We start from the raw sequence: 6,756 nt of genomic DNA, 5'->3' as shown, positions 1-6,756 counted from the left end.
TCTTAGGAGGGGGTAGGGGCTTCCACCTGAGGGTATCATTTTCCTTACTCTGAAATTAATTAAACTTCTGTTTGTGTTCTGACTCTCCTGTCTCTAGGCTGCTCTCTGGACACCTATAGGTTAGAGGCTGGTTTTGGCCTGAATGACAGAGTCCAGACTTCCCCCAGAGGAGTGTATATTCAATTTAGTTCCCCTTGTTCACAGAGATCCCAATGAAGTTTTCCCTGTACAGGGTTTCTGAATTTTAAACACCCAATCAAGTTTCCATAATAGTGTTTCATCATCAAAACTTTTTCAGTTATGAATATTTATCAAGAATTGATTTTTCAATGAGTTTTATTGCTTCCTTTACAAAAAAAAAAGCTTCCTTACTACTGAAGTGTAAGAGCTAAATTTAACTTCAGAATTAGTTTGTGGAAAGTATTAGCATAGTATTAAAGCACCTTAGTATTGAAAAGTGAGTGTTTACTTGTTCCTGATATTCCGTTCCATATTCCAAGAATCCGTTAAGGTTTTGAGTAACTATTTAAGTAGTTTGTTTGTGGGAATTGTTTTTATGAGATCAAATAAATCTGCTTCATGAACTGGTAATTGAAAATTACCTTGTAATTAACATATTATGGAACTAAGTATCCTGAATCAGTTAACTGAGCAGTTTTAGAATTGGAGTCCTCTACCTTTTTTTCCCCCCTTCATCATGGAAGAACAAGTTAGACCAAGCTGTTGATTTTGATTCTATTCTCAGTTTGATCCCAGTAAGAGGGGACAGGAAAGGGCAGTTAGTTATTTACAGAGAAACATATCCAGCAACTCTCAGTCCAAGGAGTGTGCATTCTATTAGTCATATTAGAGGAGAATATAGCAGTAGTGAGGACAATCACGTAACTGGTGACCACATTTGGGAAAGCAACTCAAAACAAAGGTCCCTCCAGCCTAATATCTGGCATATAGCAAGCACTTAATTGATACTTGCTGATTACTTGATTGAAACAATTCATTAATACGTTGATCTCTATATATGAAAGAGCCTGATCCCCTTAGTTGTACTTTTTCCTTTTTCTTCTTTTTTTCATCAGTACCAAGTCACTTTATTGGGATGTAAATGGTAGTAGTTTTTTGGTACAGATTATGCAAAGGTCAGATAACCAAAATATGCATGCACTGAAAGACAGTAGGAGTGGCGACAACTGTTCCCAGGTGTGGGGGAAGCCAGGTGTGGCTTAGCTCTCGTTGTCACGGTCTCCAAGGGTGTGCTTGTCAAAAAGATATTCCGCCATGACAAAATCAGGGCCCCCATCTTGCGCAGGTTGGTTACGTGATCACTCAGCTGTTTAATGGACTTGACCTGTTTGTCCAGGTAGAGGGTTTCCATGAAATCATATAAATGGGGGTCATTCGTGTCAGTTGTCAGCTTGTGCAATTCCAGTAACGACTGATAGACATTTTTCCCCAGGTGCAGAGCACATTCCGTTGCATTGAGCCTGCTCTCCCAGTCATCACGGTCGGGTTTCTAGATGTCCTGCAGGAAGATGAGGCCGCTGCACTGGATCTACAGCTTCATCAGCTTCTTGGGGTGCTCGCGCTCCTCCTGCGACTGCTGCAGGAAGTACTTGGCCAAGTTCTTGACCGCCACGTCATCGCGGTCAAAGTAGTAGGACATGGAGAGGTAGACGTAGGAGGCGTAGAGCTCTGTAATGTAATGCCAAGGGAAGGCAACTTCCCAGGTTCAAAATACCAGCATAGGTGCTCTCTATTTTATTCAGTAACAAACCCAGAACAGAGAAGATCAAAACATGACATCATTCAAAATACAGCATTTACTAAGTGTGATTAAATAATCTCCAAGGCCTACCCCACCCCAGGACTTTCCAATCATTCAATCAATTACAAAGTCTCTGTTCCAAATACTTCTCCACCCCTAGGCTATACCTTAATTAAGTCCACCACAAAGCCCCTCTTCTCAAATGGAGATTAGTTTCCAAACATAAGTAAAATACATTCATTTGCTCAACCATAGAACACCAAAAGGTCAAAAGTTCCCCATCCCTGGATCACAATTGAATCTACCCCAGAGTTACATCAAGTTTAAACACAGCACTTAATACCCAAATGGAGGTCTTTTCTTCATCTTGACACGAGGCAAGTTCTCAGCAATCTTAGTTCCTGGAGAGACAAGGCTTAGCAAGGCCATAAGATACATTGCCAGTCCCTTCATGAATTTATCCTCTGTCTGTAGAACAGCCCTAGAACCCCTGAACACATTAGCAAAGCCCTCTCCCAGGATTTCTGTAAACATACAACAAGAAAATCCTTCTTCAGGGCTTCTGAACCAACAGAAAGGCTCCCAGACCCCTGCAACAACAGTACTGTCCCTCACCAGTGGACAGTATTCATTCTGTCTGCAGGACAGTCTCCAGACCCCTGCAACAACAGTACTGTCCCTCACCAGTGGACAGTATTCACTCTCTGTCTGCAGGACAGTCTCAGGCCTTCTTAACCAAATGCCAGGTTCCAGGACTTCTTCAACAGGACAGTCTTTCACCAGTGGACAAATCTGGCAAAATAACATCAAAACAGACAGACAAAGTACCAGCAAAACAGCCATGTCTCCTCAGTCCTTGGCAGCTCAGGGGGCAGGTCTCAAAAGTCCAGGGCAATTCAAAGCGGCCACCAGCAATCCTCTTAGTCTCTCTCTCTCTCCACGAGGTGCTGCTTCCAAAAAAAAATCTTCCGCCTCTCTCTAGTGTCTCTCCAAAATCTACGTCACCAGCTCCTCCCAGTTCAGGACTTTCTTTTCACATCAACAAGCCCATCCCACAGGTGGGATTAACAAACTCTGGGTTTTAACACAATCAATTTGAAAACCAAGCCAATACAGGGGAATCTTTAATTGCCATTACTATCACAAGCTCCGGGTTGATCTGCTTGTTGATGGCAGCCTCCGAGTCCTGGTGGTAGTTCTGCCACACCTGAGAGGGGCACGAAGTGGTCATGGCGGAGGCTGCGACGAAAGCCTTGGCTGCAGCGGAGGCGACAGAGGCGACGGCCAGGGTCGGCTGCTGCTGGACAGAAGAATTGTTGGTTAGTGAAGGTGAAGGTGAAGAGGTGGCTAAGGGTGGCTCTGGCCAGGAATCAAGCAGCGGGTTCGGTTCAAGCACTGTTGAGGCAGGAAACAGGCGACTCTCCTTCCCTGCGCTTCTGGCCGTCTTTTATTCTTTTTAAAAAGATTTTATTTAATATTCTATTTTTTCCAATTAACAAGTAAAAACAATTTTAACATTCTTTTTTTTCTCTCAAATTTTGAGTTCCAAATTCTCCCCCACTTCTGCTCTCCCCTCATTGAGAAGGCAAGCAATTTTACATAGGTTATATGTGTGTAGACATGAAAAACACGTTTGCATGTAAGTCACATTATGAAAGAAAACAGACAAAAAACTCAAGAAAAATAAAGTTAACAAAAAGTGTCTTTGACTTGCATTCAAGATATTTTAGTTCTTTCATTGGAGATGGACAGCACATTTCATCATAAGTTCTACAGAATTATCTTGGATCATTTTATTGCTGAGAAAAAACTAAGTTATTCATAGTAGATCATCATACAATGTTACTATTACTGTGTACAATGTTATCCTAATTTTGCTCATTTCACATTGCATCAGTTCATGTAAGTCTTTTCATGTTTTTCTGAGAGCATCTCACCTATCATTATTTATTTATTTATTTAATTTTTTGGGAGGGCAATTGGAGTTAAGTAACTTGCCCAAGGTCACACAGCTAGGTTTTTTTGTATGTGTTTCTTAAGTGTGCTGGCACTTTACTAACTGCTCCACCTAGCCACCCCACACCTATCATTTTTTAAAGCAGAATAGTGTTCCATCACATATCATATACAACTTGTTCAGCCATTCCCCAATTGATGGACATGTCCTGAATTTCCAATTCTTTACCACCACTAAAAGAGCTGCTATAAATATTTTTGTACACATAGGCACTTTCCCTTTATGTTTTTATCTCTTTGGGATAGAGACCAAGTATGATATTGCTTGGTCAAAGGATATGCATGACTTTTTAGTCCTTTGGGTCTAGTTCCAAATTACTCTCCAGAATGGTTGAATCAGTATACAATTTCACCAATAGTACCAATAGCACAATAGTGTTTTAAAATTCGACAGGTGTGAGGTAGTAGCTCAGAGCTGTTTTAATTTGCCTTTTTCTCATCAAAAGTAGTTTTTTTTTTCATTTGACTATAGATAGTTTTGATTAGTTTGTCTAAAAACCTCTCATTCATATCCTTGGACTATCAATTGAAGGATGACTTATTTCTATAAATTTGACTCAGTTTTCTATATGTTTGAGAAACAAAGTCTTTTTCAGAGAAACTCACAGTAGAAAATTTATTTTATAGTAATGATTACCAACTATGTATTTCATTTCATCCTATTTTCCCCAGCTTACTCTGTCTCTCCTTTTACCCCTTTCATTCTCAAAAGTGTTTTGCTTCTGATTTTTACCTCCCCTAAACTGCCCTTCCTTCTATCAGTTTCCTGCTTCTCTTATCCCCTTCCCTTCCTACTTTCCTGTATGGTAAGACAGATTTCTCCACCCAACTGAGTGTGTATATTATTCCTTCTTTGAACCAGTTCTGATGAGAGTGAGATTCATGTGCTCCCATCCGGCTTCATCCATTTTCCCCTGCACTGTAAAAACTCTTTCTGAGCTCTTTTATTTCAGATAATTCATCCCATCCTACCTCTCCCTTTCTCCTTCTCCCAGTTCATTCTTCCTTTTCATCCCTTAAATTTATTTTTTAGGTAAGCATAACATCACATTCAACTCACACATCTGCTTTCTGTCTATGTATGCTTCTTCTAATTTCTCTAATAATGAGAATATTTTGAAGAGCTATAAATACCATTTTCCCATGTAGGAATATAATCAGTTTAACTTAGTGAATCCCTTATGATTTCTCTTTCCTGTTTGCCTTTTTATGCTTCTTTTGCATCTTGTATTTGAAAGTCAAATTTTCTATTCAACTCTGGTTTTTCCATCAAGAATGCTTGAAAGTCCTCTATTGAATGTCCATTTCCCCCCCTTAAGGATTATCCTCAGTTTTGTCAGGTAAGTAATTCTTGGTTGTAATCTCAGATCTTTTGCCCTCCAATATCATATACAGGAAGACAACTTTGTTATCTTCTTTTGAGTGTATGTTTTGATCTTCCTTGTCACCATAGTAACTTTCTATGATCAGAATTTTTTTTTCTGTTTGCTCATTTTCCAGCCCATTTCTTGACTTTTAATTCTATGTTAAAGTGGGGCTCTGCTTCTTAAGTCAAGGGGACACTGAACCAAACTGCAGGGTTTTTGTGCAGCTGTTTTCAGAGGTAATTTTGGGAAACTGTAGGTTTTTGTCATTTCCGAGGTGGTATGATTTAGGGAGAAGTGTGTTTACTACTCTTCTATATTGTGCACTAGTTTGTGAGCAAACACAAGCACTTTTTCAAACCTGTAACTGAGACCCAGAACTGTGACCCAGATCCAAGTATAGACAATGCAAGAGTCCTGCCCCTGGTTCCAGGAGAAGGACCCTTGTAAATCTCCTCCTGACACATTGTCTGATCTCCTTACCATTTGTGGGCTGACAGTTCTGGAAACTGCCATGGCTGCCACTGATTTGGTTCCCCCAAGTTCTGTTGCTGGTTTGTTGGGGCCTGGTTTGGGCTGATGTGACCTACAGCTGAACTGTGCGCCTCACTCACCCTGGTGCAACAGATCTTTCCTGCCAATCTTCTAAGTTGTTTTTGAATGGAAATTTGTTTCATTCCATCTTTTATTTAAGGATGTTTTGAAGGAATTTTTTTTTGGAAGGGGAGCTCAGGCGAGTCCCTGCCTTTACTATTTTGGTTTTATTTTTACCTCCCTCCATAATTTCTTAATAAGTATTTGCTGAATGAACAAATGAAATTGAATAGAATAAAATATAGTCCAATACAAAGAGAAAGGATTCTCCCCCCTCCCAGTAATTCTACTTTTTCACCTTTTATCTCCTGTTAATTCTTACAGGTAGTCAAATTAACTTACTCCTAATAAAGTAACTATAAAATATATATTTACTTCAAATGGTAACTGAGAGAATTAGTAAAGAAATATTTTCTTATGAGGTATCAGAAGTCCTATTGAATGCAAATGTCCTGTTGACAATTGCTTTTAGTATATTATTGAATATGAATGGGACCCACCTATTGAGATAGGCACTATTAACTTCCTGTTAGTTCTGAGAGTTACTTAAGCCTGTTTTTGTTCTGTAGAAGTCCCCAAAGAGAATGTGATGCTGTTAAATTGGGGGTTCTACTTTTCCTTTTTGTGCTTTAATAAACATTTTATTTCCTTACCATAGATAAACATCAATTGAAATACACTATTTATGAAGGGGCTTTTATCCATACCATTAAGTAAAATTTTTCCTTCTGCTACTTCATTTTTTATTAGGCAAGGAACTAATTTAAAAATCTAATTAAGCCTAATTTGAAAAGCTGAGTAATCAGGAGGGTTCTTTTAATCTTTTAGAATTTGCATGACCAGAAAAACTGTTTATCTTAACAGTGGGGCCTATTTAAATAGATTCCAAGGCCTCTCAACTTCCATCCTACAGCCAGTCTTTAAAGAATAGCCACATATTCATTCCCAGAGGGGCTGCTTCCGTTGTCCTGGTATCATCAGAGAATAATAAAGTCATAGAATGACCTAGCCATGAAAGAC

General features: G+C 39.4%; 1 pseudogene; it reads right to left on the bottom strand.

Moving 5' to 3' along the window:
• Positions 1-1,018: 1,018 nt before the first annotated feature.
• Positions 1,019-2,993, bottom strand: LOC138151581 (ferritin heavy chain-like; annotated as a pseudogene).
• Positions 2,994-6,756: the final 3,763 nt, after the last annotated feature.

The sequence above is a fragment of the Petaurus breviceps genome, unplaced genomic scaffold (assembly GCF_028583685.1).
Source record: "Petaurus breviceps papuanus isolate PSGF00001 unplaced genomic scaffold, PetGlider_PUasm1.0 90903, whole genome shotgun sequence".
In the NCBI taxonomy this organism is placed as follows: domain Eukaryota; kingdom Metazoa; phylum Chordata; class Mammalia; order Diprotodontia; family Petauridae; genus Petaurus; species Petaurus breviceps.
Note: the sequence above shows the minus strand (reverse complement) of the source record. Positions and strands in the feature narration are given on the sequence as shown.